Here is a 24,728-nt window from a genome sequence, read left to right on the forward strand (position 1 = left end):
GCTGCTGACAACTCCATATCATTTCGAAAGTTAATTATACATGGTTACCTGAAGAGAGCACATAGCAATTTTGGGGAAAATTCAATAGTACACTCCTTTCAGCTGAAAGCTTTACTGACTATTCTGTGCATTTTCTATTATGTACATGTGCTTAACTATTTAGAGTGAATTGTAATTGAATAGAAACACAATGAATAATACTCACAGCAATGGACTAGATAAACTGATGTTGAATTCAAGAACCAACTACAGTGCATTTAATTTTAAACAGCCTTTAGCTTTGTATTGCTTTCAAACACTGGAATAACAGTATGATCAACGTGTGAAACTGCTTAGTGTAACTTTACCAAATTCAGTAGCACACTCATAAAACTTGCTGCAGACTACTCGATATCATATGGAATGTTTATTATAAATGGTTACATGAAGTGAGCAAATAGTAATTTGGGGGAAAATCCAATAGTACACTCGTTTCAGCTGAATGCATTACTATTCTGTGCATTTTCTGTTATGTACGTGTGCATAACTATTCATAGTGAATTGTAATTGAATAGAAACAGAATGAAAAATAATCAGCGCAAAGGAGTACATAAAATCAAGTTGAATTCAAGAACCTTCCACATTGCATTTACTTTTCAACAGCCTTTAGCATTCTACAGCTATGAAACTCTGGAGTAGCATTATGAGCAACTGGGGATATTGCTTAGTGTAACTTTACCAAATTCAGTAGCACACACATAATATCAGCTGCTGACAACTCGATATGATTTCGAAAGTTAATTCTACATGGTTACCTGAAGAGAGCACATAGTAATTTTGGGGAAAATTCAATAGTCCACTCCTTTCAGCTGAAAGCTTTACTGACTATTCTGTGCATTTTCTATTATGTACATGTGCATAACTATTTAGAGTGAATTGTAATTGAATAGAAACACAATGAATAATACTCACAGCAATGGACTAGATAAACTGATGTTTAATTCAAGAACCAACTACAGTGCATTTAATTTTAAACAGCCTTTAGCTTTGTATAGCTTTGAAACACTTGAATAACATTATGTTCAACGGGTGATACTGCTTAGTGTAACTTTACCAAATTCAGTAGCACACACATAATACTTGCTGCAGACAACTCGATATCATATGGAATGTCTATTATACATAATTACATGAAGTGAGCAAATAGTAATTTTGGGGAAAATCCAATAGTACACTCGTTTCAGCTGAATGCATTACTTACTATTCTGTGCATTTTCTGTTATGTACATGTGCATATGTATTCATAGTGAATTGTAATTGAATAGAAACAGAATGAATAATAATCAGCGCACAGGAGTACATAAAATCAAGTTGAATTCAAGAAACTTCCACATTGCATTTACTTTTGAACAGCCTTTAGCATTGTACATCTATAAAACTCTGTAGCATTATGAGCAACTGGGGATATTGCTTAGTGTAACTTTACCAAATTCAGTAGCACTCACATAATATCAGCTGCTGACAACTCCATATCATTTCGAAAGTTAATTATACATGGTTACCTGAAGAGAGCACATAGCAATTTTGGGGAAAATTCAATAGTACACTCCTTTCAGCTGAAAGCTTTACTGACTATTCTGTGCATTTTCTATTATGTACATGTGCTTAACTATTTAGAGTGAATTGTAATTGAATAGAAACACAATGAATAATACTCACAGCAATGGACTAGATAAACTGATGTTGAATTCAAGAACCAACTACAGTGCATTTAATTTTAAACAGCCTTTAGCTTTGTATTGCTTTGAAACACTGGAATAACATTATGATCAACGGGTAATACTGCTTAGTGTAACTTTACCAAATTCAGTAGCACACAGATAAAACTTGCTGCAGACTACTCGATATCATATGGAATGCTTATTATAAATGGTTACATGAAGTGAGCAAATAGTAATTTGGGGGAAAATTCAATAGCACACTCGTTTCAGCTGAATGCATTACTTACTATTCTGTGCATTTTCTGTTATGTACGTGTCCATAACTATTCATAGTGAAATGTAATTGAATAGAAACAGAATGAAAAATAATCAGCGCAAAGGAGTACATAAAATCAAGTTGAATTCAAGAACCTTCCACATTGCATTTACTTTTGAACAGCCTTTAGCATTCTACAGCCATGAAAATCTGAAGTAGCATTATGAGCAACTGGGGATATTGCTTAGTGTAACTAGTAAATTCAGTAGCACCCACAGAATATCTGCTGCTGACAACTGGATATCATTTGGAATGTTAATTATACATGGTTTCATGAAGAGAGCACATAGTAATTTTGGGGAAAATTCAATAGTACACTCCTCTCAGCTGAAATCTTTACTGACTATTCTGTGCATTCTCTATTATGTACATGTGCATAACTATTTAGAGTGAATTGTAATTGAATTGAAACACAATGAATAATACTCACAGCAATGGACTAGATAAACTGATGTTGAATTCAAGAACCAACTACAGTGCATTTAATTTTAAACAGCCTTTAGCTTTGTATTGCTTTGAAACACTGGAATAACATTATGATCAACGGGTGATACTGCTTAGTGTAACTTTACCAAATTCAGTAGCACACACATAAAACTTGCTGCAGACAACTCGATATCATATGGAATGTCTATTATACATAATTACATGAAGTGAGCAAATAGTGATTTTGGGGAAAATCCAATAGTACACTCGTTTCAGCTGAATGCATTACTTACTATTCTGTGCATTTTCTGTTATGTACGTGTGCATAACTATTCATAGTGAATTGTAATTGAATAGAAACAGAATGAAAAATAATCAGCGCAAAGGAGTACATAAAATCAAGTTGAATTCAAGAACCTTCCACATTGCATTTACTTTTGAACAGCCTTTAGCATTGTGCATCTATAAAACTCTGTAGCATTATGAGCAACTGGGGATATTGCTTAGTGTAACTTTACCAAATTCAGTAGCACTCACATAATATCAGCTGCTGACAACTCGATATCATTTCGAAAGTTAATTATACATGGTTACCTGAAGAGAGCACATAGCAATTTTGGGGAAAATTCAATAGTACACTCCTTTCAGCTGAAAGCTTTACTGACTATTCTGTGCATTTTCTATTATGTACATGTGCATAACTATTTAGAGTGAATTGTAATTGAATAGAAACACAATGAATAATACTCACAGCAATGGACTAGATAAACTGATGTTGAATTCAAGAACCTACCACAGTGCATTTAATTTTAAACAGCCTTTAGCTTTGTATTGCTTTGAAACACTGGAATAACATTATGATCAACGGGTGATACTGCTTAGTGTAACTTTACCAAATTCAGTAGCACACACATAAAACTTGCTGCAGACTACTCGATATCATATGGACTGTCTATCATACATAATTACATGAAGTGAGCAAATAGTAATTTTGGGGAAAATCCAATAGTACACTCGTTTCAGCTGAATGCATTACTTACTATTCTGTGCATTTTCTGTTATGTACGTGTGCATAACTATTCATAGTGAATTGTAATTGAATAGAAACAGAATGAAAAATAATCAGCGCAAAGGAGTACATAAAATCAAAAAAATTCAAGAACCTTCCACATTGCATTTACTTTTGAACAGCCTTTAGCATTGTACATCTATAAAACTCTGTAGCATTATGAGCAACTGGGTATATTGCTTAGTGTAACTAGTAAATTCAGTAGCACCCACAGAATATCTGCTGCTGACAACTCGATATCATTTGGAACGTTAATTATACATGGTTACATGAAGAGAGCACATAGTAATTTTGGGGAAAATTCAATAGTACACTCCTCTCAGCTGAAAGCTTTACTGACTATTCTGTGCATTTTCTATTATGTACATGTGCATAACTATTTAGAGTGAATTGTAATTGAATTGATACACAATGAATAATACTCACAGCAATGGACTAGATAAGCTGGTGTTGAATTCACGAACCTACGACAGTGCATTTAATTTTAAACAGCCTTTAGCGTTGTATTGCTTTGAAACACTGGAATAACATTATGATCAGCGGGTGATACAGCTAAGTGTAACTTTACCAAATTCAGTAGCACACACATAAAACTTGCTGCAGACTACTCGATATCATATGGAATGTTTATTATAAATTGTTACATGAAGTGAGCAAATAGTAATTTGGGGGAAAATTCAATAGCACACTCGTTTCAGCTGAATGCATTACTTACTATTCTGTGATTTTTCTGTTATGTACGTGTGCATAACTATTCATAGTGAATTGTAATTGAATAGAAACAGAATGAAAAATAATCAGCGCAAAGGAGTACATAAAATCAAGTTGAATTCAAGAACCTTCCACATTGCATTTACTTTTGAACTGCCTTTAGCATTGTACATCTATAAAACTCTGTAGCATTATGAGCAACTGGGTATATTGCTTAGTGTAACTAGTAAATTCAGTAGCACCCACAGAATATCTGCTGCTGACAACTCGATATCATTTGGAAAGTTAATTATACATGGTTACCTGAAGAGAGCACATAGTAATTTTGGGGGAAATTCAATAGTACACTCCTTTCAGCTGAAAGCTTTACTGACTATTCTGTGCATTTTCTATTATGTACATGTGCATAACTATTTAGAGTGAATTGTAATTGAATAGAAACACAATGAATAATACTCACAGCAATGGACTAGATAAACTGATGTTGAATTCAAGAACCAACTACAGTGCATTTAATTTTAAACAGCCTTTAGCTTTGTATTGCTTTCAAACACTGGAATAACAGTATGATCAACGTGTGAAACTGCTTAGTGTAACTTTACCAAATTCAGTAGCACACACATAAAACTTGCTGCAGACTACTCGATATCATATGGAATGTTTATTATAAATGGTTACATGAAGTGAGCAAATAGTAATTTGGGGGAAAATCCAATAGTACACTCGTTTCAGCTGAATGCATTACTATTCTGTGCATTTTCTGTTATGTACGTGTGCATAACTATTCATAGTGAATTGTAATTGAATAGAAACAGAATGAAACATAATCAGCGCAAAGGAGTACATAAATTCAAGTTGAATTCAAGAACCTTCCACATTGCATTTACTTTTCAACAGCCTTTAGCATTCTACAGCTATGAAACTCTGGAGTAGCATTATGAGCAACTGGGGATATTGCTTAGTGTAACTTTACCAAATTCAGTAGCACACACATAATATCAGCTGCTGACAACTCGATATGATTTCGAAAGTTAATTCTACATGGTTACCTGAAGAGAGCACATAGTAATTTTGGGGAAAATTCAATAGTCCACTCCTTTCAGCTGAAAGCTTTACTGACTATTCTGTGCATTTTCTATTATGTACATGTGCATAACTATTTAGAGTGAATTGTAATTGAATAGAAACACAATGAATAATACTCACAGCAATGGACTAGATAAACTGATGTTGAATTCAACAACCAACTACAGTGCATTTAATTTTAAACAGCCTTTAGCTTTGTATAGCTTTGAAAGACTTGAATAACATTATGTTCAACGGGTGATACTGCTTAGTGTAACTTCACCAAATTCAGTAGCACACACATAATACTTGCTGCAGACAACTCGATATCATATGGAATGTCTATTATACATAATTACATGAAGTGAGCAAATAGTAATTTTGGGGAAAATCCAATAGTACACTCGTTTCAGCTGAATGCATTACTTACTATTCTGTGCATTTTCTGTTATGTACATGTGCATATGTATTCATAGTGAATTGTAATTGAATAGAAACAGAATGAATAATAATCAGCGCACAGGAGTACATAAAATCAAGTTGAATTCAAGAAACTTCCACATTGCATTTACTTATGAACAGCCTTTAGCATTGTACATCTATAAAACTCTGTAGCATTATGAGCAACTGGGGATATTGCTTAGTGTAACTTTACCAAATTCAGTAGCACTCACATAATATCAGCTGCTGACAACTCCATATCATTTCGAAAGTTAATTATACATGGTTACCTGAAGAGAGCACATAGCAATTTTGGGGAAAATTCAATAGTACACTCCTTTCAGCTGAAAGCTTTACTGACTATTCTGTGCATTTTCTATTATGTACATGTGCTTAACTATTTAGAGTGAATTGTAATTGAATAGAAACACAATGAATAATACTCACAGCAATGGACTAGATAAACTGATGTTGAATTCAAGAACCAACTACAGTGCATTTAATTTTAAACAGCCTTTAGCTTTGTATTGCTTTGAAACACTGGAATAACATTATGATCAACGGGTAATACTGCTTAGTGTAACTTTACCAAATTCAGTAGCACACAGATAAAACTTGCTGCAGACTACTCGATATCATATGGAATGTTTATTATAAATGGTTACATGAAGTGAGCAAATAGTAATTTGGGGGAAAATCCAATAGTACACTCGTTTCAGCTGAATGCATTACTTACTATTCTGTGCATTTTCTGTTATGTACGTGTGCATAACTATTCATAGTGAATTGTAATTGAATAGAAACAGAATGAAAAATAATCAGCGCAAAGGAGTACATAAAATCAAGTTGAATTCAAGAACCTTCCACATTGCATTTACTTTTGAACAGCCTTTAGAATTGTACATCTATAAAACTCTGTAGCATTATGAGCAACTGGGTATATTGCTTAGTGTAACTAGTAAATTCAGTAGCACCCACAGAATATCTGCTGCTGACAACTCGATATCATTTGGAACGTTAATTATACATGGTTACATGAAGAGAGCACATAGTAATTTTGGGGAAAATTCAATAGTACACTCCTCTCAGCTGAAAGCTTTACTGACTATTCTGTGCATTTTCTATTATGTACATGTGCATAACTATTTAGAGTGAATTGTAATTGAATTGAAACACAATGAATAATACTCACAGCAATGGACTAGATAAGCTGGTGTTGAATTCACGAACCTACGACAGTGCATTTAATTTTAAACAGCCTTTAGCGTTGTATTGCTTTGAAACACTGGAATAACATTATGATCAGCGGGTGATACAGCTAAGTGTAACTTTACCAAATTCAGTAGCACACACATAAAACTTGCTGCAGACTACTCGATATCATATGGAATGTTTATTATAAATTGTTACATGAAGTGAGCAAATAGTAATTTGGGGGAAAATTCAATAGCACACTCGTTTCAGCTGAATGCATTACTTACTATTCTGTGATTTTTCTGTTATGTACGTGTGCATAACTATTCATAGTGAATTGTAATTGAATAGAAACAGAATGAAAAATAATCAGCGCAAAGGAGTACATAAAATCAAGTTGAATTCAAGAACCTTCCACATTGCATTTACTTTTGAACAGCCTTTAGCATTGTACATCTATAAAACTCTGTAGCATTATGAGCAACTGGGTATATTGCTTAGTGTAACTAGTAAATTCAGTAGCACCCACAGAATATCTGCTGCTGACAACTCGATATCATTTGGAAAGTTAATTATACATGGTTACATGAAGAGAGCACATAGTAATTTTGGGGGAAATTCAATAGTACACTCCTTTCAGCTGAAAGCTTTACTGACTATTCTGTGCATTTTCTATTATGTACATGTGCATAACTATTTAGAGTGAATTGTAATTGAATAGAAACACAATGAATAATACTCACAGCAATGGTCTAGATAAACTGATGTTGAATTCAAGAACCAACTACAGTGCATTTAATTTTAAACAGCCTTTAGCTTTGTATTGCTTTCAAACACTGGAATAACAGTATGATCAACGTGTGAAACTGCTTAGTGTAACTTTACCAAATTCAGTAGCACACACATAAAACTTGCTGCAGACTACTCGATATCATATGGAATGTTTATTATAAATGGTTACATGAAGTGAGCAAATAGTAATTTGGGGGAAAATTCAATAGCACACTCGTTTCAGCTGAATGCATTACTTACTATTCTGTGCATTTTCTGTTATGTACGTGTCCATAAGTATTCATGGTGAAATGTAATTGAATAGAAACAGAATGAAAAATAATCAGCGTAAAGGAGTACATAAAATCAAGTTGAATTCAAGAAACTTCCACATTGCATTTACTTTTGAACAGCCTTTAGCATTCTACAGCTATGAAACTCTGGATTAGCATTATGAGCAACTGGGGATATTGCTTAGTGTAACTTTACCAAATTCAGTAGCACTCACATAATATCAGCTGCTGACAACTCGATATCATTTGGAAAGTTAAGTATACATGGTTACATGAAGAGAGCACATAGTAATTTTGGGGAAAATTCAATAGTACACTCCTTTCAGCTGAAAGCTTTACTGACTATTCTGTGCATTTTCTATTATGTACATGTGCATAACTATTTAGAGTGAATAGTAATTGAATAGAAACACAATGAATAATACTCACAGCAATGGACTAGATAAACTGATGTTGAATTCAAGAACCTACCACAGTGCATTTAATTTTAAACAGCCTTTAGCTTTGTATTGCTTTGAAACACTGGAATAACATTATGATCAACGGGTGATACTGCTTAGTGTAACTTTACCAAATTCAGTAGCACACACATAAAACTTGCTGCAGACTACTCGATATCGTATGGAATGTCTATCATACATGAAGTGAGCAAATAGTAATTTGGGGGAAAATTCAATAGCACACTCGTTTCTGCAAAATGCATTACTTACTATTCTGTGCATATTCTGTTATGTACGTGTCCATAAGTATTCATGGTGAAATGTAATTGAATAGAAACAGAATGAAAAATAATCAGCGTAAAGGAGTACATAAAATCAAGTTGAATTCAAGAACCTTCCACATTGCATTTACTTTTGAACAGCCTTTAGCATTCTACAGCTATGAAACTCTGGATTAGCATTATGAGCAACTGGGGATATTGCTTAGTGTAACTTTACCAAATTCAGTAGCACTCACATAATATCAGCTGCTGACAACTCGATATCATTTCGAAAGTTAATTATACATGGTTACTTGAAGAGAGCACATAGCAATTTTGGGGAAAATTCAATAGTACACTCCTTTCAGCTGAAAGCTTTACTGACTATTCTGTGCATTTTCTATTATGTACATGTGCTTAACTATTTAGAGTGAATTGTAATTGAATAGAAACAGAATGAATAATACTCACAGCAATGGACTAGATAAACTGATGTTGAATTCAAGAACCAACTACAGTGCATTTAATTTTAAACAGCCTTTAGCTTTCTATTGCTTTGAAACACTGGAATAACATTATGATCAACGGGTGATACTGCTTAGTGTAACTTTACCAAATTCAGTAGCACACACATAAAACTTGCTGCAGACTACTCGATATCATATGGAATGTTTATTATAAATTGTTACATGAAGTGAGCAAATAGTAATTTGGGGGAAAATTCAATAGCACACTCGTTTCAGCTGAATGCATTACTTACTATTCTGTGCTTTTTCTGTTATGTACGTGTGCATAACTATTCATAGTGAATTGTAATTGAATAGAAACAGTATGAAAAATAATCAGCGCAAAGGAGTACATAAAATCAAGTTGAATTCAAGAACCTTCCACATTGCATTTAATTTTAAACAGCCTTTAGCTTTGTATTGTTTTGAAACACTGGAATAACATTATGATCAACGGGTGATACTGCTTAGTGTAACTTTACCAAATTCAGTAGCACACACATAAAACTTGCTGCAGACAACTCGATATCATATGGAATGTCTATTATACCTAATTACATGAAGTGAGCAAATAGTAATTTTGGGGAAAATCCAATAGTACACTCGTTTCAGCTGAATGCATTACTTACTATTCTGTGCATTTTCTGTTATGTACATGTGCATATGTATTCATAGTGAATTGTAATTGAATAGAAACAGAATGAATAATAATCAGCGCACAGGAGTACATGAAATCAAGTTGAATTCATGAAACTTCCACATTGCATTTACTTTTGAACAGCCTTTAGCATTGTACATCTATAAAACTCTGTAGCATTATGAGCAACTGGGGATATTGCTTAGTGTAACTTTACCAAATTCAGTAGCACTCACATAATGTCAGCTGCTGACAACTCGATATCATTTCGAAAGTTAATTACACATGGTTACCTAAAGAGAGCACATAGCAATTTTGGGGAAAATTCAATAGGACACTCCTTTCAGCTGAAAGCTTTACTGACTATTCTGTGCATTTTCTATTATGTACATGTGCATAACTATTTAGAGTGAATTGTAATTGAATAGAAACACAATGAATAATACTCACAGCAATGGACTAGATAAACTGATGTTGAATTCAAGAACCAACTACAGTGCATTTAATTTTAAACAGCCTTTAGCTTTGTATTGCTTTGAAACACTGGAATAACATTATGATCAACGGGTGATACTGCTTAGTGTATCTTTACCAAATTCTGTAGCACACACATAAAACTTGCTGCAGACAACTCGATATCATATGGAATGTCTATTATACATAATTACATGAAGTGAGCAAATAGTAATTTTGGGGAAAATCCAATAGTACACTCGTTTCAGCTGAATGCATTACTTTCTATTCTGTGCATTTTCTGTTATGTACGTGTGCATAACTATTCATAGTGAATTGTAATTGAATAGAAACAGAATGAAAAATAATCAGCGCAAAGGAGTACATAAAATCAAGTTGAATTCAAGAAGCTTCCACATTGCATTTACTTTTGAACAGCCTTTAGCATTGTACATCTATAAAACTCTGTAGCATTATGAGCAACTGGGTATATTGCTTAGTGTAACTAGTAAATTCAGTAGCACCCACAGACTATCTGCTGCTGACAACTCGATATCATTTGGAAAGTTAATTATACATGGTTACATGAAGAGAGCACATAGTAATTTGGGGGAAAATTCAATAGTACACTCCTTTCAGCTGAAAGCTTTACTGACTATTCTGTGCATTTTCTATTATGTACATGTGCATAACTATTTAGAGTGAATTGTAATTGAATAGAAACACAATGAATAATACTCACAGCAATGGACTAGATAAACTGATGTTGTATTCAAGAACCAACTACAGTGCATTTAATTTTAAACAGCCTTTAGCTTTGTATTGCTTTGAAACACTGGAATAACATTATGATCAACGGGTGATACTGCTTAGTGTAACTTTACCAAATTCAGTAGCACACACATAAAACTTGCTGCAGACAACTCGATATCATATGGAATGTCTATTATACATAATTACATGAAGTGAGCAAATAGTAATTTTGGGGAAAATCCAATAGTACACTCGTTTCAGCTGAATGCATTACTTACTATTCTGTGCATTTTCTGTTATGTACATGTGCATATGTATTCATAGTGAATTGTAATTGAATAGAAACAGAATGAATAATAATCAGCGCACAGGAGTACATAAAATCAAGTTGAATTCAAGAAACTTCCACATTGCATTTACTTTTGAACAGCCTTTAGCATTCTACAGCTATGAAACTCTGGAGTAGCATTATGAGCAACTGGGGATATTGCTTAGTGTAACTTTACCAAATTCAGTAGCACACACATAATATCAGCTGCTGACAACTCTATATGATTTCGAAAGTTAATTCTACATGGTTACCTGAAGAGAGCACATAGTAACTTTGGGGAAAATTCAATAGTCCACTCCTTTCAGCTGAAAGCTTTACTGACTATTCTGTGCATTTTCTATCATGTACATGTGCATAACTATTTAGAGTGAATTGTAATTGAATAGAAACACAATGAATAATACTCACAGCAATGGACTAGATAAACTGATGTTGAATTCAACAACCAACTACAGTGCATTTAATTTTAAACAGCCTTTAGCTTTGTATTGCTTTGAAACACTTGAATAACATTATGATCAACGGGTGATACTGCTTAGTGTAACTTTACTAAATTCAGTAGCACACACATAATACTTGCTGCAGACAACTCGATATCATATGGAATGTCTATTATACATAATTACATGAAGTGAGCAAATAGTAATTTTGGGGAAAATCCAATAGTACACTCGTTTCAGCTGAATGCATTACTTACTATTCTGTGCATTTTCTGTTATGTACATGTGCATATGTATTCATAGTGAATTGTAATTGAATAGAAACAGAATGAATAATAATCAGCGCACAGGAGTACATAAAATCAAGTTGAATTCAAGAAACTTCCACATTGCATTTACTTTTGAACAGCCTTTAGCATTGTACATCTATAAAACTCTGTAGCATTATGAGCAACTGGGGATATTGCTTAGTGTAACTTTACCAAATTCAGTAGCACTCACATAATATCAGCTGCTGACAACTCGATATCATTTCGAAAGTTAATTATACATGGTTACCTGAAGAGAGCACATAGCAATTTTGGGGAAAATTCAATAGTACACTCCTTTCAGCTGAAAGCTTTACTGACTATTCTGTGCATTTTCTATTATGTACATGTGCATAACTATTTAGAGTGAATTGTAATTGAATAGAAACACAATGAATAATACTCACAGCAATGGACTAGATAAGCTGGTGTTGAATTCACGAACCTACGACAGTGCATTTAATTTTAAACAGCCTTTAGCGTTGTATAGCTTTGAAACACTGGAATAACATTATGATCAGCGGGTGATACAGCTAAGTGTAACTTTACCAAATTCAGTAGCACACACATAAAACTTGCTGCAGACTACTCGATATCATATGGACTGTCTATCATACATAATTACATGAAGTGAGCAAATAGTAATTTTGGGGAAAATCCAATAGTACACTCGTTTCAGCTGAATGCATTACTTACTATTCTGTGCATTTTCTGTTATGTACGTGTGCATAACTATTCATAGTGAATTGTAATTGAATAGAAACAGAATGAAAAATAATCAGCGCAAAGGAGTACATAAAATCAAGTTGAATTCAAGAACCTTCCACATTGCATTTAATTTTAAACAGCCTTTAGCTTTGTATTGTTTTGAAACACTGGAATAACATTATGATCAACGGGTGATACTGCTTAGTGTAACTTTACCAAATTCAGTAGCACACACATAAAACTTGCTGCAGACAACTCGATATCATATGGAATGTCTATTATACCTAATTACATGAAGTGAGCAAATAGTAATTTTGGGGAAAATCCAATAGTACACTCGTTTCAGCTGAATGCATTACTTACTATTCTGTGCATTTTCTGTTATGTACATGTGCATATGTATTCATAGTGAATTGTAATTGAATAGAAACAGAATGAATAATAATCAGCGCACAGGAGTACATGCAATCAAGTTGAATTCATGAAACTTACACATTCCATTTACTTTTGAACAGCCTTTAGCATTGTACATCTATAAAACTCTGTAGCATTATGAGCAACTGGGGATATTGCTTAGTGTAACTTTACCAAATTCATTAGCACTCACATAATGTCAGCTGCTGACAACTCGATATCATTTCGAAAGTTAATTACACATGGTTACCTAAAGAGAGCACATAGCAATTTTGGGGAAAATTCAATAGGACACTCCTTTCAGCTGAAAGCTTTACTGACTATTCTGTGCATTTTCTATTATGTACATGTGCATAACTATTTAGAGTGAATTGTAATTGAATAGAAACACAATGAATAATACTCACAGCAATGGACTAGATAAACTGATGTTGAATTCAAGAACCAACTACAGTGCATTTAATTTTAAACAGCCTTTAGCTTTGTATTGCTTTGAAACACTGGAATAACATTATGATCAACGGGTGATACTGCTTAGTGTAACTTTACCAAATTCTGTAGCACACACATAAAACTTGCTGCAGACAACTCGATATCATATGGAATGTCTATTATACATAATTACATGAAGTGAGCAAATAGTAATTTTGGGGAAAATCCAATAGTACACTCGTTTCAGCTGAATGCATTACTTTCTATTCTGTGCATTTTCTGTTATGTACGTGTGCATAACTATTCATAGTGAATTGTAATTGAATAGAAACAGAATGAAAAATAATCAGCGCAAAGGAGTACATAAAATCAAGTTGAATTCAAGAAGCTTCCACATTGCATTTACTTTTGAACAGCCTTTAGCATTGTACATCTATAAAACTCTGTAGCATTATGAGCAACTGGGTATATTGCTTAGTGTAACTAGTAAATTCAGTAGCACCCACAGACTATCTGCTGCTGACAACTCGATATCATTTGGAAAGTTAATTATACATGGTTACATGAAGAGAGCACATAGTAATTTGGGGGAAAATTCAATAGTACACTCCTTTCAGCTGAAAGCTTTACTGACTATTCTGTGCATTTTCTATTATGTACATGTGCATAACTATTTAGAGTGAATTGTAATTGAATAGAAACACAATGAATAATACTCACAGCAATGGACTAGATAAACTGATGTTGTATTCAAGAACCAACTACAGTGCATTTAATTTTAAACAGCCTTTAGCTTTGTATTGCTTTGAAACACTGGAATAACATTATGATCAACGGGTGATACTGCTTAGTGTAACTTTACCAAATTCAGTAGCACACACATAAAACTTGCTGCAGACAACTCGATATCATATGGAATGTCTATTATACATAATTACATGAAGTGAGCAAATAGTAATTTTGGGGAAAATCCAATAGTACACTCGTTTCAGCTGAATGCATTACTTAATATTCTGTGCATTTTCTGTTATGTACATGTGCATATGTATTCATAGTGAATTGTAATTGAATAGAAACAGAATGAATAATAATCAGCGCACAGGAGTACATAAAATCAAGTTGAATTCAAGAAACTTCCACATTGCATTTACTTTTGAACAGCCTTTAGCATTCTACAGCTATGAAACTCTGGAGTAGCATTATGAGCAACTGGGGATATTGCTTAGTGTAACTTTACCAAATTCAGTAGCACACACATAATATCAGCTGCTGACAACTCGATATGATTTCGAAAGTTAATTCTACATGGTTACCTGAAGAGAGCACATAGTAACTTTGGGGAAAATTCAATAGTCCACTCCTTTCAGCTGAAAGCTTTACTGACTATTCTGTGCATTTTCTATTATGTACATGTGCATAACTATTTAGAGTGAATTGTAATTGAATAGAAACACAATGAATAATACTCACAGCAATGGACTAGATAAACTGATGTTGAATTCAACAACCAACTACAGTGCATTTAATTTTAAACAGCCTTTAGCTTTGTATTGCTTTGAAACACTTGAATAACATTATGATCAACGGGTGATACTGCTTAGTGTAACTTTACTAAATTCAGTAGCACACACATAATACTTGCTGCAGACAACTCGATATCATATGGAATGTCTATTATACATAATTACATGAAGTGAGCAAATAGTAATTTTGGGGAAAATCCAATAGTACACTCGTTTCAGCTGAATGCATTACTTACTATTCTGTGCTTTTTCTGTTATGTACGTGTGCATAACTATTCATAGTGAATTGTAATTGAATAGAAACAGTATGAAAAATAATCAGCGCAAAGGAGTACATAAAATCAAGTTGAATTCAAGAACCTTCCACATTGCATTTACTTTTGAACAGCCTTTAGCATTCTACAGCTATGAAACTCTGGATTAGCATTATGAGCAACTGGGGATATTGCTTAGTGTAACTTTACCAAATTCAGTAGCACTCACATAATATCAGCTGCTGACAACTCGATATCATTTCGAAAGTTAATTATACATGGTTACTTGAAGAGAGCACATAGCAATTTTGGGGAAAATTCAATAGTACACTCCTTTCAGCTGAAAGCTTTACTGACTATTCTGTGCATTTTCTATTATGTACATGTGCATAACTATTTAGAGTGAATTGTAATTGAATAGAAACAGAATGAATAATACTCACAGCAATGGACTAGATAAACTGATGTTGAATTCAAGAACCAACTACAGTGCATTTAATTTTAAACAGCCTTTAGCTTTGTATTGCTTTGAAACACTGGAATAACATTATGATCAACGGGTGATACTGCTTAGTGTAACTTTACCAAATTCAGTAGCACACACATAAAACTTGCTGCAGACTACTCGATATCATATGGACTGTCTATCATACATAATTACATGAAGTGAGCAAATAGTAATTTTGGGGAAAATCCAATAGTACACTCGTTTCAGCTGAATGCATTACTTACTATTCTGTGCATTTTCTGTTATGTACGTGTGCATAACTATTCATAGTGAATTGTAATTGAATAGAAACAGAATGAAAAATAATCAGCGCAAAGGAGTACATAAAATCAAAAAAATTCAAGAACCTTCCACATTGCATTTACTTTTGAACAGCCTTTAGCATTGTACATCTATAAAACTCTGTAGCATTATGAGCAACTGGGTATATTGCTTAGTGTAACTAGTAAATTCAGTAGCACCCACAGAATATCTGCTGCTGACAACTCGATATCATTTGGAACGTTAATTATACATGGTTACATGAAGAGAGCACATAGTAATTTTGGGGAAAATTCAATAGTACACTCCTCTCAGCTGAAAGCTTTACTGACTATTCTGTGCATTTTCTATTATGTACATGTGCATAACTATTTAGAGTGAATTGTAATTGAATTGAAACACAATGAATAATACTCACAGCAATGGACTAGATAAGCTGGTGTTGAATTCACGAACCTACGACAGTGCATTTAATTTTAAACAGCCTTTAGCGTTGTATTGCTTTGAAACACTGGAATAACATTATGATCAGCGGGTGATACAGCTAAGTGTAACTTTACCAAATTCAGTAGCACACACATAAAACTTGCTGCAAACTACTCGATATCATATGGAATGTTTATTATAAATGGTTACATGGTGAGCAAATAGTAATTTGTGGGAAAATTCAATAGCACACTCGTTTCAGCTGAATGCATTACTTACTATTCTGTGCATTTTCTGTTATGTACGTGTCCATAACTATTGATAGTGAAATGTAATTGAATAGAAACAGAATGAAAAATAATCAGCACAAAGGAGTACATAAAATAAAGTTGAATTCAAGAACCTTCCACATTGCATTTACTTTTGAACAGCCTTTACCATTCTACAGCCATGAAAATCTGAAGTAGCATTATGAGCAACTGGGGATATTGCTTAGTGTAACTTTACCAAATTCAGTAGCACCCACATAATATCAGCTGCTGACAACTCGATATCATTTGGAAAGTTAAGTATACATGGTTACATGAAGAGAGCACATAGTAATTTTGGGGAAAATTCAATAGTACACTCCTTTCAGCTGAAAGCTTTACTGACTATTCTGTGCATTTTCTATTATGTACATGTGCATAACTATTTAGAGTGAATAGTAATTGAATAGAAACACAATGAATAATACTCACAGCAATGGACTAGATAAACTGATGTTGAATTCAAGAACCAACTACAGTGCATTTAATTTTAAACAGCCTTTAGCTTTGTATTGCTTTGAAACACTGGAATAACATTATGATCAACGGGTAATACTGCTTAGTGTAACTTTACCAAATTCAGTAGCACACACATAAAACTTGCTGCAGACTACTCGATATCGTATGGAATGTCTATCATACATGAAGTGAGCAAATAGTAATTTGGGGGAAAATTCAATAGCACACTCGTTTCAGCTGAATGCATTACTTACTATTCTGTGCATTTTCTGTTATGTACGTGTCCATAAGTATTCATGGTGAAATGTAATTGAATAGAAACAGAATGAAAAATAATCAGCGTAAAGGAGTACATAAAATCAAGTTGAATTCAAGAACCTTCCACATTGCATTTAATTTTAAACAGCCTTTAGCTTTGTATTGTTTTGAAACACTGGAATAACATTATGATCAACGGGTGATACTGCTTAGTGTAACTTTACCAAATTCAGTAGCACACACATAAAACTTGCTGCAGACAACTCGATATCATATGGAATGTCTATTATACCTAATAACATGAAGTGAGCAAATAGTAATTTTGGGGAAAATCCAATAGTACACTCGTTTCAGCTGAATGCATTACTTACTATTCTGTGCATTTTCTGTTATGTACATGTGCATATGTATTCATAGTGAATTGTAATTGAATAGAAACAGAATGAATAATAATCAGCGCACAGGAGTACATGAAATCAAGTTGAATTCATGAAACTTCCACATTGCATTTACTTTTGAACAGCCTTTAGCATTGTACATCTATAAAACTCTGTAGCATTATGAGCAACTGGGTATATTGCTTAGTGTAACTAGTAAATTCAGTAGCACCCACAGAATATCTGCTGCTGACAACTCGATATCATTTGGAACGTTAATTGTGCATGGTTACATGAAGAGAGCACATAGTAATTTTGGGGAAAATTCAATAGTACACTCCTCTCAGCTGAAAGCTTTACTGACTATTCTGTGCATTTTCTATTATGTACATGTGCATAACTATTTAGAGTGAATTGTAATTGAATTGAAACACAATGAATAATACTCACAGCAATGGACTAGATAAGCTGGTGTTGAATTCACGAACCTACGACAGTGCATTTAATTTTAAACAGCCTTTAGCGTTGTATTGCTTTGAAACACTGGAATAACATTATGATCAGCGGGTGATACAGCTAAGTGTAACTTTACCAAATTCAGTAGCACACAGGTAAAACTTGCTGCAGACTACTCGATATCATATGGAATGTTTATTATAAATTGTTACATGAAGTGAGCAAATAGTAATTTGGGGGAAAATTCAATAGCACACTCGTTTCAGCTGAATGCATTACTTACTATTCTGTGCTTTTTCTGTTATGTACGTGTGCATAACTATTCATAGTGAATTCTAATTGAATAGAAACAGTATGAAAAATATTCAGCGCAAAGGAGTACATAAAATCAAGTTGAATTCAAGAACCTTCCACATTGCATTTAATTTTAAACAGCCTTTAGCTTTGTATTGTTTTGAAACACTGGAATAACATTATGATCAACGGGTGATACTGCTTAGTGTAACTTTACCAAATTCAGTAGCACACACATAAAACTTGCTGCAGACAACTCGATATCATATGGAATGTCTATTATACCTAATTACATGAAGTGAGCAAATAGTAATTTTGGGGAAAATCCAATAGTACACTCGTTTCAGCTGAATGCATTACTTACTATTCTGTGCATTTTCTGTTATGTACATGTGCATATGTATTCATAGTGAATTGTAATTGAATAGAAACAGAATGAATAATAATCAGCGCACAGGAGTACATGAAATCAAGTTGAATTCATGAAACTTCCACATTGCATTTACTTTTGAACAGCCTTTAGCATTGTACATCTATAAAACTCTGTAGCATTATGAGCAACTGGGTATATTGCTTAGTGTAACTAGTAAATTCAGTAGCACCCACAGAATATCTGCTGCTGACAACTCGATATCATTTGGAACGTTAATTGTGCATGGTTACATGAAGAGAGCACATAGTAATTTTGGGGAAAATTCAATAGTACACTCCTCTCAGCTGAAAGCTTTACTGACTATTCTGTGCATTTTCTATTATGTACATGTGCATAACTATTTAGAGTGAATTGTAATTGAATTGAAACACAATGAATAATACTCACAGCAATGGACTAGATAAGCTGGTGTTGAATTCACGAACCTACGACAGTGCATTTAATTTTAAACAGCCTTTAGCGTTGTATTGCTTTGAAACACTGGAATAACATTATGATCAGCGGGTGATACAGCTAAGTGTAACTTTACCAAATTCAGTAGCACACAGGTAAAACTTGCTGCAGACTACTCGATATCATATGGAATGTTTATTATAAATTGTTACATGAAGTGAGCAAATAGTAATTTGGGGGAAAATTCAATAGCACACTCGTTTCAGCTGAATGCATTACTTACTATTCTGTGCTTTTTCTGTTATGTACGTGTGCATAACTATTCATAGTGAATTCTAATTGAATAGAAACAGTATGAAAAATAATCAGCGCAAAGGAGTACATAAAATCAAGTTGAATTCAAGAACCTTCCACATTGCATTTAATTTTAAACAGCCTTTAGCTTTGTATTGTTTTGAAACACTGGAATAACATTATGATCAACGGGTGATACTGCTTAGTGTAACTTTACCAAATTCAGTAGCACACACATAAAACTTGCTGCAGACAACTCGATATCATATGGAATGTCTATTATACCTAATTACATGAAGTGAGCAAATAGTAATTTTGGGGAAAATCCAATAGTACACTCGTTTCAGCTGAATGCATTACTTACTATTCTGTGCATTTTCTGTTATGTACATGTGCATATGTATTCATAGTGAATTGTAATTGAATAGAAACAGAATGAATAATAATCAGCGCACAGGAGTACATGAAATCAAGTTGAATTCATGAAACTTCCACATTGCATTTAATTTTGAACAGCCTTTAGCATTGTACATCTATAAAACTCTGTAGCATTATGAGCAACTGGGGATATTGCTTAGTGTAACTTTACCAAATTCAGTAGCACTCACATAATATCAGCTGCTGACAACTCGATATCATTTCGAAAGTTAATTACACATGGTTACCTGAAGAGAGCACATAGCAATTTTGGGGAAAATTCAATAGGACACTCCTTTCAGCTGAAAGCTTTACTGACTATTCTGTGCATTTTCTATTATGTACATGTGCATAACTATTTAGAGTGAATTGTAATTGAATAGAAACACAATGAATAATACTCACAGCAATGGACTAGATAAACTGATGTTGAATTCAAGAACCAACTACAGTGCATTTAATTTTAAACAGCCTTTAGCTTTGTATTGCTTTGAAACACTGGAATAACATTATGATCAACGGGTGATACTGCTTAGTGTAACTTTACCAAATTCAGTAGCACACACATAAAACTTGCTGCAGACAACTCGATATCATATGGAATGTCTATTATACCTAATTACATGAAGTGAGCAAATAGTAATTTTGGGGAAAATCCAATAGTACACTCGTTTCAGCTGAATGCATTACTTTCTATTCTGTGCATTTTCTGTTATGTACGTGTGCATAACTATTCATAGTGAATTGTAATTGAATAGAAACAGAATGAAAAATAATCAGCGCAAAGGAGTACATAAAATCAAGTTGAATTCAAGAACCTTCCACATTGCATTTACTTTTGAACAGCCTTTAGCATTGTACATCTATAAAACTCTGTAGCATTATGAGCAACTGAGGATATTGCTTAGTGTAACTTTACCAAATTCAGTAGCACTCACATAATATCAGCTGCTGACAACTCGATATCATTTGGAAAGTAAATTCTAAGTGGTTACATGAAGAGAGCACGTAGTAATTTGGGGGAAAATTCAACAGTGCACTCCTTTCAGCTTAAAGCATTGCAGACTATTCTGTGCATTTTCTCTTATGTACGTGTGCATAACTATTCACAGTGAATTGTAATTGAATAGAAACACAATGAATAATACTCACAGCAATGGACTAGATAAGCAAATGTTGAATTCAAGAAAAAACTACAGTGCATTTAATTTTAAACAGCCTTTAGCTTTGTATTGCTTTGAAACACTGGAATAACATTATGATCTACGGGTGATACTGCTCAGTGTAACTTTACCAAATTCAGTAGCACACACATAAAACTTGCTGCAGACTACTCGATATCATATGGGATGTCTATTACAAATGGTTACATGAAGTGAGCAAATAGTAATTTTGGGGAAAATCCAATAGTACACTCGTTTCAGCTGAATGCATTACTTACTATACTGTGCATTTTCTGTTATGTACGTGTGCATAACTATTCATAGTGAATTGTAATTGAATAGAAACAGAATGAGAAATAATCAGCGCAAAGGAGAACATAAAATCAAGTTGAATTCAAGAACCTTCCACATTGCATTTACTTTTGAACAGAAATTAGCATTGTATAGCTATGAAACGCTGGAGTAGCATTATCAGCAACTGGGGATATTGCTTAGTGTAACTAGTAAATTCAGTAGCACCCACATAATATCTGCAGCTGACAACTCGATATCATTTGGAAAGTAAATTATAAGTGGTTACATGAAGAGAGCACATAGTAATTTTGGGGAAAATTCAATAGTCCACTCCTTTCAGCTGAAAGCTTTACTGACTATTCTGTGCATTTTCTATTATGTACACGTGCATAACTATTTAGAGTGAATTGTAATTGAATAGAAACACAATGAATAATACTCACAGCAATGGACTAGATAAACTGATGTTGAATTCAAGAACCAACTACAGTGCATTTAATGTTAAACAACCTTTAGCTTTGTATTGCTTTGAAACACTGGAATAACATTATGATCAACGGGTGATACTGCTTAGTGTAACTTTACCAAATTCAGATGCACACACATAACACTTGCGGCAGACTACTCGATATCATATGGGATGTCTGTTATAAATGGTTACATGAAGTGAGCAAATAGTAATTTTGGGGAAAATCCAATAGTACACTCGTTTCAGCTGAATGCATTACTTCCTATTCTGTGCATTTTCTGTTATGTACATGTGCATATGTATTCATAGTGAATTGTAATTGAATAGAAACAGAATGAATAATAATCAGCGCACAGGAGTACATAAAATCAAGTTGAATTCAAGAAACTTCCACATTGCATTTACTTTTGAACAGCCTTTAGCATTCTACAGCTATGAAACTCTGGAGTAGCATTATGAGCAACTGGGAATATTGCATAGTGTAACTTTACCAAATTCAGTAGCACACACATAATATCAGCTGCTGACAACTCGATATCATATGGAATCTCTATTATACATAATTACATGAAGTGAGCAAATAGTACTTTTGGGGAAAATCCAATAGTACACTCGTTTCAGCTGAATGCATTACTATTCTGTGCATTTTCTGTTATGTATGTGTGCATAACTATTCATAGTGAATTGTAATTGAATAGAAACAGAATGAAAAATAATCAGCTCAAAGGTGTACTTAAAATCAAGTTGAATTCAAGAACCTTCCACATCGCATTTACTTTTGAACAGCCTTTAGCATTGTACATCTATATAACTCTGTAGCATTATGAGCAACTGGGGATATTGCTTAGTGTAACTAGTAAATTCAGTAGCACCCACATGATATCTGCTGCTGACAACTCGATATCAATTGGAAAGTTAATTATACATGGTTACATGAAGAGAGCACATAGTAATTTTGGGGAAAATTCAATAGTACATTCCTCTCAGCTGAAAGCTTTACTGACTATTCTGTGCATTTTCTACTATGTACATGTGCAGAACTATTTAGAGTGAATTGTAATTGAATAGAAACACAATGAATAATACGCTCAGCAATAGACTAGATAAACCGATTTTGAATTCAAGAACCTACTACAGTGCATTCAATGTTAAACAGCCTTTTGCTTTGTATTGCTTTGAAACCCTGGAATAACATTATGATCTACTGGTGATATTGCTTTGTGTAACTTTATCAAATTCAGTAGCACACACATAAAACTTGCTGCAGACTACTCGATATCATATGGAATGTCTGTTATAAATGGTTACATGAAGTGAGCAAATGGTAATTTTGGGGAAAATCCAATAGTACACTCGTTTCAGCTGAATGCATCACTGACTATTCTGTGCATTTTCTGTTATGTACGTGTGCATAACTATTCATAGTGAAATGTAATTGAATAGAAACAGAATGAAAAATAATCAGCGCAAAGGAGTACATAAAATCAAGTTGAATTCTAGAACCTTCCACATTGCATTTACTTTTGAACAGCCTTTGGCATTGTACATCTATAAAACTCTGTAGCATTATGAGCAACTGGGTCTTTTGCTTAGTGTAACTAGTAAATTCAGTAGCACCCACAGAATATCTGCTGCTGACAACTCGATATCATTTCGAAAGTTAATTATACATGGTTACCTGAAGAGAGCACATAGCAATTTTGGGGAATATTCAATAGTACACTCCTTTCAGCTGAAAGCTTTACTGACTATTCTGTGCATTTTCTATTATGTACATGTGCATAACTATTTAGAGTGAATTGTAATTGAATAGAAACAGAATGAATAATACTCACAGCAATGGAGTAGATAAACTGATGTTGAATTCAAGAACAAACTATAGTGCATTTAATGTTAAACAGCCTTTAGCTTTGTATTGCTTTGAAACACTGGAATAACATTATGATCAACGGGTGGTACTGCTAAGTGTTACTTTACCAAATTCCATAGCACACACATAAAACTTGCTGCAGACTACTCTATATCATATGGAATGTCTATTATAAATGGTTACATGAAGTGAGCAAATAGTAATTTTGGGGAAAATCCAATAGTACACTCGTTTCAGCTGAATGCATTACTTACTATTCTGTGCATTTTCTGTTATGTACGTGTGCATAACTATTCACAGTGAATTGTAATTGAATAGAAACACAATGAATAATACTCACAGCAATGGACTAGATAAGCTGATGTTGAATTCAAGAAAAAACTACAGTGCATTTAATTTTAAACAGCCTTTAGCTTTGTATTGCTTTGAAACACTGGAATAACATTATGATCTACGGGTGATACTGCTCAGTGTAACTTTACCAAATTCAGTAGCACACACATAAAACTTGCTGCAGACTACTCGATATCATATGGGATGTCTATTACAAATGGTTACATGAAGTGAGCAAATAGTAATTTTGGGGAAAATCCAATAGTACAC

This window comes from Hypanus sabinus, chromosome 6 (genome assembly GCF_030144855.1).
Source record: "Hypanus sabinus isolate sHypSab1 chromosome 6, sHypSab1.hap1, whole genome shotgun sequence".
Lineage (NCBI taxonomy): Eukaryota > Metazoa > Chordata > Chondrichthyes > Myliobatiformes > Dasyatidae > Hypanus > Hypanus sabinus.